Source organism: Notothenia rossii (assembly GCF_949606895.1).
Source record: "Notothenia rossii genome assembly, chromosome: 9".
NCBI lineage: Eukaryota > Metazoa > Chordata > Actinopteri > Perciformes > Nototheniidae > Notothenia > Notothenia rossii.
Window position 1 is genome coordinate 58,961,810 of NC_136907.1, and position 9,439 is coordinate 58,971,248.

At 40.6% G+C, this 9,439-nt stretch overlaps 1 long non-coding RNA gene across 1 annotated transcript; it reads right to left on the reverse strand.

Annotated features, from left to right (window-relative positions):
* Window positions 1-324: 324 nt before the first annotated feature.
* LOC307018930 lies at window positions 325-6,046 on the reverse strand. The gene is made up of 3 exons (XR_013802546.1): window positions 5,857-6,046; window positions 5,233-5,460; window positions 325-685 (listed from the first exon to the last, which is right to left on the reverse strand). It is a non-coding gene; the product is annotated as an uncharacterized lncRNA (long non-coding RNA).
* Window positions 6,047-9,439: the final 3,393 nt, after the last annotated feature.

Below are 9,439 nucleotides of genomic sequence, written 5' to 3' on the forward strand. Positions count from 1 at the left end.
AATCTCCGAGCTGAGGATCTTGCCTACGTCTGCTTCCGGGATTGTCAATGACGGATGTATTTTGTTATACACACATTCCTTCACATTTCAATTTTAATTTACATTGAAGTATTTCATGAGGCCTTCTAAAATGTTTTTAAATATAACTACGGTTCTAGTTGAAGAGTTTGTAAATTAACATGAACCGAAGCTGTTGCCTGGCATCGCAATCGCACAATGTCACGTCCGTTAATTCCACAACCACACACATAGATTAAAATCGAGTTAATTCATTAATGTAGCCTCTGTTTCTGCTAAAAGAGGTGTCGAGCAGCTGGGGCAACAAGAAAATCGGCTAAATCGAGTGTGACTATTAAAAAATAAATCATTATTACATTAATATTGACAATAACAACCGACCGTCAGGGTAGCATTTGCTTGGTCTTTCCGGGTATATCTCCACTGATTGGGCCATGTTAACAATACTGTGTAACTGTCACGTTTGAAGGGACGAAATCGTGACATCTTCATGTCTCCCAGCATGGTAAATCGTCACATGTTCACGTCTTGCCGTGATACCGGGTTCTGTGTGGAACAATAAAATCCTCAGAGTCCCACAGCTGTGGCACAGTACATGTCAGGGATGCCGCTTTGTTGGCCGGATTCTGTGGGTATTCCACGCTGCCTTGATCTTGTCCAGGTGTTCCTGTTAAAAAAATTTGAAAGGTCAAGAGTTTCAAATAGATATAAATTAGTTTAAGTTTTTATGAGATTATGTTTTTATTGACTAGTGAGCATAGGCTGTAAAGCTAGTGAGTGTTCCTCAGCTCTATGATCACTGAATATGACATTGTTGTGAAGCCTTCTTTGAAAAGAAAATGATATTTAATATGTTAAACAAACTCTAATTTACACAACGAGTTGCATCACAGCAGTCAGGTGTATTCATTCAGTTTTTTTTAAGGGTCTGTCTCTGTTTGGATAAGTGACTAGATTTTTTGGGGAAAACAGTGACAGTACTTTCCCTCAAGATGAAGATAAAGATAATTAAGCCATTGAGATGCAGACATTTGACTGAGCTAAGAACATGTTTATTGTCTGAATTTATGTTAATACCATATTTTAAACACAGATGCAAACAAATAGGTACTGTCATAGGGCTTTTTAAAAGTCCCAGAAGCATCTTTGTGGGGAAGAAATTATTTAAAGAGGGGGTAGTTCACACTTTAAATAGCTGCCTGTTGGCAGCTAACAGGCAGCTCAATCTTTGTAGCCTGATTGTCTCCACTGTGTTGAGTTGTTCCATGTCTTGTACTGCACATCTCAGCCTCACCCCACCTGTACCAGTAACCTACACAACAAACAACTTAAAGTGTCTGTCTGATAGAAAGACCAGAGGGACAGCAGGAGAGCCATTCTTTAGCTGAAATACTGGATCATTTCATTCAGTGTAAATTGTATGATTGAAAAACAAATTTGAATATAATTGATTTACTATACCATTACTAGCACTGGAACAACAACATTGATACAAGCATAAGAAGAGCAAAAAAATGTTAGTGATCTCCATCTGTCCAGATTTATGAAGCAGTGCAGCAGCAGATACGGGCTGCGGGCACTCAACTCAATAATCAAAGAAAAACAGAGAGAGAAAGAAAATGCAAAAAAAAAACATGCAAAGATCCAGTGATTGTCGTACCGACATCAGGATACACATTATTGGGGAAAAAACACTTGTTCTTGGATGTTTATGATTTGATAGCCACTCAAAAAAAACACAGATATGCTGTAATTACACAGATAAAGGACCAAGCCAAGTCAAGCAGATGTACACACACAATTTTAGGACTGTAGACTAATATACACTTTGTATTGCTTGTTATATTTGAAATGTTATGATTGCAGCATGGCGTCATATTTGGGAAGTAAAAGTAACTATTTTAAGCTGAGTTAACTTAAGGATGTGGTTCTATCAACACACAGAAATGTTCAATGCATTCATAAAGAAGAAAACAAACTAACACAGAAGGCAAAACATATTTTAAAGTTATTTGCCACAGTTAGTAAGGTTTCGAACATAGGTGAGCAAAGTGCTGATATCTTTTTTTCATTTACTTGAACAATATTTATTATGGTGTGATTACTAGACATGCTCCTCCCTCCATCTTTAATGGCATCCCCCTTGTTAGCAAATAGCAAAACTGTCAAATGTATGTCCCTTGTTAACCTGCAGTCCCCCCTTGTAGCGAAGTGCACATTAAGAGGGTTTTTTAAGCAAATTATGTTAGTCTTTACTGAGGTTTGTACAAGTTAGAATCTATGGCCCTGGCCATAGCTCTGAAATATGTGTTGTCTAACTGTATATTTTCATGAATCCATAGCACTGCCCTTGGTGCTGAAGCAGTAGACAGATTTATAATTGCGTCTTCTCAGCGCCCAGCCATAATCTTTTGTTTTTATTTGTGTTTCTATAAGATTCTAACCAACTATATATACCATTGGTAATGTGCTTTAAATGTACATATTTTCTGTGGATGTGTTTTTTGGAAACCTCAAAAATATTAAAGACTTTCATTCAGACTTCTTTTGAATAATGCAAGATCTACCTTTTGTTGTCACAAGTGCAGTGTAGTGGAAATAATAACATAATAATACAAAATCTTATTTCATTTCCTCACAGTGGAGCTGCATACCCTTGTTACGGCCACAACGTCTACAGTACATAGATGTAGTGGCACCCGCAACATACAAATACACCAAACAACCAGAAGAGTTAACAAGTTCCTTTTACTTTTATTGAGCTGTCTTCCTTTAAACAAGCCATCTAAAATGAAAAAGGTCTGGAGGACTGGCCAAAAAGAACAAAAGGGTGTAGGGAGCCTGAGCCAGCCATACCATGGACCGTAGGACCCAGAGCTTCCCCCCCTAACTAAAAGTCAGGTGTATAACCAGGGGCGCCGTAAGGGGGTTAAAAGTTAGGACGATTCTAAGGGCCCGTGACTGACAGGGGCCCCAAACATTTTTAGAACATTAAGAAAAAATGTTTAAGTAACCTTTCATCAATCATCAATAATTAATATTAAAATAACGTTATATTGATGATGTACTCACTAAACTTACAATTCATTTCACTTTTTTTCTTCCAAAAGTTAATTATCCAAAGCCTCTGTACACCCCCCTCTATTTACATGTAATGGTTTGGTCCTGCTACAAACGCTGTGCAGCACCGCTCTTTCTAGCAGCAGAGAGTGAGACCGTAGAAGCTTCTCAATTCTTACATTTCCCCTCCTCGACTCCCCTCCTCGAGACTTAGGCCCATTCCCAAACCGCCCCCTACACCCTTCCCCTCCGTTTGCGCGTTCACGCGGAGGGTCCGCCATATTGAGGGCTGTTCCAAAACCAACGAGTGTGGAGCGGTGTGGAGGGGGAGTGGGCTATCAAGCCCTCAAACAGCGAGTCTGCAGCGGTGCTGACTTGAGACCATCGATGTATAATAAGAAATGGATACAGATAAACCGAGTCAAGCCGACTCCGGAGGTGGCGGTATGCACCTTAAAGTTGTTTGCAATCCGCCAAAAAACCGAGAGAAGAAGAAGAAGAAGAAGAAGAAGAAGAAGAAGAAGAAGAAGAAGAAGAAGAAGAAGAAGAAGAAGAAGAAGAAGAAGAAGAAGCCGACTCGGAGCTGTCCGACTTCAGGCGAGCTTTTTGAGACCTCCCCCGGCTGCGATCGGCTATTCTCGTCTACTTTCGAGGCGAGCCGCAACGCGTCTCAAACAAGCCTGCTGACTCTCTCCACCGTAGTCCCATTGATGGCGATGGGGGCGTGTCCCTCTCTTTGCTGCTTCCTGCAATCCACAATCAGCTCCTTGGTTTAGCTTACGTTGAGATGGAGGTTGTTATCCTGGCACCAAGATGTCAGGTTTTCGACCTCCTCTCTGTAGGCCGTCTCGTCGCCCTCTGTGATCTGGCCGATGACGGTCGTGTCGTCAGCACGCAGGCCCGTACCAGTAGGCTTGATTGAGACGCGTTGCGGCTCGCCTCGAAAGTAGACGAGAATAGCCGATCGCAGCCGGGGGAGGTCTCAAAAAGCTCACCTGAAGTCGGACAGCTCCGAGTTGGCTTCTTCTTCTTCTTCTTCTTCTTCTTCTGCTGCTTCGCCTTCTTCTTCTTCTTCTTCTTCTTCTTCTCTCGGTTTTTTGGCGGATTGCAAACAACTTTAAGGTGCATACCGCCACCTCCGGAGTCGGCTTGACTCGGTTTGCATTTATAAAGAATGCACACATGTGTTTAATTGTTAATGTCAGATATACTAAGTAAATACATTTGTTCCTGCTCAAGATTAGACTCAACTCTATTGTTATTGCACAGATTACAGGTACTGAGACAACGAAATGCAGTTTAGCTTCTAACCAGGAGTGCAACAAGCAGTAAAGTGAAAAGTAATGTACACAATTTACAGAATAAAAGATAGAATGAAGTGAATGATGAATAAACAGTGAGGGGTATGAATACACTAGATATACACAGCAGCCTGTGAGCAGTATGAACAGTGTGTATGAATATCCTAAGATATATAAAGTATAAAAACGGTAAGCAGTGCAAGTATCGTATATAGATATTAATTTCATGATGATAAACATTGTGGAACAATGATGAAAAATGTGAATGGAAGTGGCGACGTAAAACTGACACCAAACAACAACTTTTGCCGAGCCAATTGGAGAGTTTCATCAGCAGCACGGGGTAAAAACCACCAATGAGCGCTCAGCTCGAGATACCAGCGAGTCGTTTCCCATCAAGCATTTCGCCTCCGCAGCCCGTGGAGAGGAACTGCGCCGCCTCGCCGCGCCTCGCTCTCAAGGCTGCGGGCGTCTTTGTCCCGCGAGATTTCAACGTCTCATGTGAGCGACCCTCCAGAGCAAGTCGGACGAAATGACTAACCATCATGCAACGCACGAGCAAGACGTTGATCGAAAATGCGCAGGTCTGCGCAGGTCTCGCTTGTCTCAAACAAGCCTACTGTCTTGAAGTGGCTGCGCTTCCTTCTGGGCCACATCCAAAATTGAGAAGAAAGAGAACAGACACACCACAGCTGGGTGAGGCTGGGGAAGATGAGTGAGGGAAAGACAGAAACAAAACAGGGGGACTAAGATGAGTGAGGGAAAGAGAGAAACAAGACAGGGGGACTAAAGTTTAAGAGAGAGGAAGAACAGAATCCAAAATCCTGCTTCATTGCTGTGACAAGCTCCAAACCTTCGATGTTGCCAAGGTCGTTGCCGCCACAGTGGATGAGCAGGACATCCGGGGCTGTTCTTCCTCTCAAGGACTGATAGAAAAAGGGAAGAAGGTTCCTTCACCTCAGACCACCCTTGCCAAACCACCACACACGGCAATTGAGACCCAGGTTGCTTCCCATGGTGTGTCTGGCTCTTTCTTCCCCACGTCGAACGTAGCTGATCCCTATTATCCACACATTGGGACCTAGATAGAATAAAATATATTGAAAAATGAAAAAAAAGTGGTTACTGGTGATCATCTTTTGGAAAAAGGCAAGTTGTCATATTGTTTTACGAAGACTACACAAGTTTAATGTTTATATTATATATAACTCTATAATTGTATATAGAATCATGATGAAACTTTATAAGGATTAAGATTATATATTAATATTACATTAATTAATGCATGACTCATGACGATTGCATGCATTATTACGAAGCAGGATGTATTAAGTCACTGAGTTTTTGTGATAAGGTCACAATCAACTGATTTCACTTATCAGATGTAAAAATAAGGTACATATGAAATCAAAGGGTATGCAATCAACAAATTACTGAAACAAAATGAATAAAAATGCTTTTAAGAACTATACAGCACCTTGTCCAAGTATGGCGGGCTGCCCACTCTCCTTCAGGATTGGATTGGATGTTGATCCGGCTATTTCTGCCATCTATAAATAAAGTACAAATGATTAGCTCTTCACGCCTCTTTAAAAATAATATGTGTTCTTGAAGATTCTGTATGCATCGTCATTTACAATGGTAGCGACATTGCATTGGACATTTGTTGTGACAAAGATATGTCATTTTTAGTTTTTTCATCTCACATTTATAGATTTTAAATAAAAAAATATATATAAAACGAATTATAAATTCAAAGTCTGGTTTCTAGAAAGTTAGCTAATGCATACAGAGTTAACATTGCAGAACTGCTGGCATGCATACATTTCTAGCATTTTGGTTAACTATGAAAAGTATGGAAAACTACTGAGCAAACACCCAACATTAGCTTAGCCACAGTAGCGGTTGCTGTTGAGTAGTTTGGCTTATTTTACTATTTTATATGAGAACATGTTACATTACATACAGACATTAAGGAGGCAGGTTACAAAATCAATATGTTTCCGTCTCTTTCCTTTTGGAGCAAACTGTCAAAGTTGTTGATTCATGTGATGTGACGTGTCACATCACATGAACGTGCCGGGCGGCGCGGTCCCGTGGGTTAGATGGGCGTTCATAATGCCGAGGGAAATAACTCTCAGAATAACGTTATTAGCACATTTTTACAACTTGAGGAACGAAAAAACGAAAAAGTGTTTCCGGGAACAGCAACCAAACAGAAGTGTAGTACCGCCGTTTGGCCACAACGAATATTCTAACCAGACTCCGGCGCACTTCCTAGGGCAGGGGTCGGCAACCCGCGGCCCACCGGTCTCTGCTCTGGCTCCCTTGAGCTTAGACAAAAATAAGAAGGAAATAAAATAAAAGTATTTGTAGGACTATTTATATTTTGTTGCACGGTTGAAAATGTTTCATATCTTGTATTTTGAGGTGATACTGTGACACGTAAATAAAAAACAAAACGGTTTTAATTAGGTCAACTAAAATATCCTGCTACGGTCCCGCGCGAGCGCCTTTTCCTGCGGGTGAATAACCTGACCCCCGGCTCGATGAGCGAACTATGGATAAATCAAAGAAAAGTACCGGAGGAACACAGGATTTAATTCTGTGTGGACAGAGTTATATGCTTTCACAGCAAACGATGCTGGTTTACCGGTATGTTTGATATGTAGAGAGAAGTTGCCAAAGGTGCTGCAGCCTTTACGTATCGAGGAACAACAAGGGAGAGGAAGACAGCTGACAATCTTCAGTCATAATTCAATGGGGTATGTCATTTATTTCAGAAAACACTTTTTGTTATATTCCATGGAATGCTCTTAACATCCCGATAGCAATGAATATATTAAATGCTTTGACAATAAATACATACAAAAATTTATCTCTGGAAGCCGTAGTACTGTAAAAAGCACGACCAATCATCTGAGCCGGCCCGGCTAAAGTAACTGGATGGCCTACCTGCCTGTCAGCCTTCCATCTGTGCACAAACTTATCTCGTGCCCTCATTGATGATGCGCGTTCATGTGTGTTGGAGGAGGAAGTCTGAAGGAAGAGGCAGATTTTTTCCGGCGGTGTACTTTCAAATTCTAGCGCACTCGAGCTGGTTTCTCCATTCTTACCTACCCTACCTTTAACTCTTTTTAGGGTGCAGCTATAGGTTTTATTTATTTCAAAGTGGGCCCATTTGAATAATATTTTTTTTAGCTTCAAATGTGCAGAGGACTTCCCAAGTGCTGTGTATAATTTATTTTAAAGTAGGCCTGTGTATTATTTTTGAATTCTCCTTAGGAGTTCTTTGTTTCTTATTAGAGGTTAACAGTTTTATATAATGTAATACATAGCCTAATAAATGCAAAAAAACTGTAGTTTTTGTCTGATATAACAATAAATACAACTTTATTAGCTATCAAGCTATGAAATATGTTTTGCGGCTCCAGACAAAAACATGTTTTGGAAAAAGGAGCAAAATGGCTCTTTTGGTCAAAAAGGTTGCAGACCCCTGTCTTAGGGGCTTGCTTGAGACCGGTCCGGGTTGCGTTCCAATAGTCCATTTAGCTTAGGAACCTTCCTAACCAAGTGAAATGACCCGGAAGTATGTCAGTGGCAGCCATGTTAAGTGCCGTTCCAATTCTCCAAATGAAAGGAAAGGAGGTTTCAAACTTCCTTTATAACCTCCTTTAGCTTAGGAAACACTGGACCTCCCTTACCGAAAGGAGAGGAGAAAATGCTGCCCCACAATGCCTTGCAGCCGCAGCATTTGCGTCACACAACAGTCGGCCGTTCACGGAAACAAACGATTATGACGGAGAAATTCTATCATGAAAGTTACGGTGCTTATTAAGCATTTTAAAACGTGGTAAAAAATGTGGTAAGTCGCCAAAGTGCTTTGTTTTGAACGTTCATCAGTATTATAATCAAAAAGAGAAATATGAACGTTAGTTTTTACTGAAATGATCAAATAAAGTCAACATTTCACTGAGCTGTGTGGGGTTTGTTCAACTTTTAAAAGATGTTTGAATGGCGATATACACAGTGATAGGTGTTAAGGACTAACGTTTATAATAAATACATTTGTATTGATTTTAAGATATTTTTATACAATCATACATATGGGATCATTAGTATTAATGTGGACCGGAGGGAGAGGGTGACGAGCATAAATTTCACTTTCCTTTTTTATTTCAATTCCAACTTTGGTCATGAAGAATATGTTTCTCTGTTGTCCACGTTCATAAAGCATAAAACAACAGCATCAGAGCACGGTGCAGAGTCTCTAGATGAGTCCCTCGTTCTTATTAAACATCCATGTAGTCCGTTGTATAGAACACTGTAGTTTCCATAGTTTCACCACAGCAGCAGACGCACACCATGACGTCTGCTGTCGCATCATAAACACGTCAGATAGTGAAAGTGCATTCGGATTCTCAAAAGTACTACTACCGCAGTCTCTTCTCCTAAGTCCTTTTGAATTCTCCTATCCACTATCCCTTAACCCTGTGATGTTTCACTCAGAGGTCAAGGAATAGGAGATAGGGTTAGAATTTAGGAGCTGATTTTTGGATTATCGGAACGCACTCTACCTGACCGGAGTCATGCTGTGTGTGTCCGTCAGGAAACACGCTGTTTACAAGTAGTTCCAGCAAAACATCCACTGATAAACTGCGATGTTAACAACCGCATGATAACCTCATATGTTTTAACTTAGGATCATACCTGTGTTTAGTCTAGAAAAAGGTAAATGTGTGCATTTTATTATAAAGTTGTGTATATTTACAGACTGTTGCAAAAACTAAGAAGCTTATAAACATCAGGTATAAAACTAAAAGAGCTTTACAAAAAAGTAACACAATGAAATATGTTTGGAGTTTTATTTGAGTTATTAATTTACATTTTTTGTCTAAGAGATGCTGATTTGAAACCGTTGTTACATACAGTTACGGCATTTCCTGTTTCTGCCGGAGAGAGGGGAGGCCGTCCCAAACAAGCCCCCAGGAAGTGCGCCGGAGTCTGATGAGAATATTCGTTGTGGCCAAACGGCGGTACTACACTTCCGTTTGCTTGCT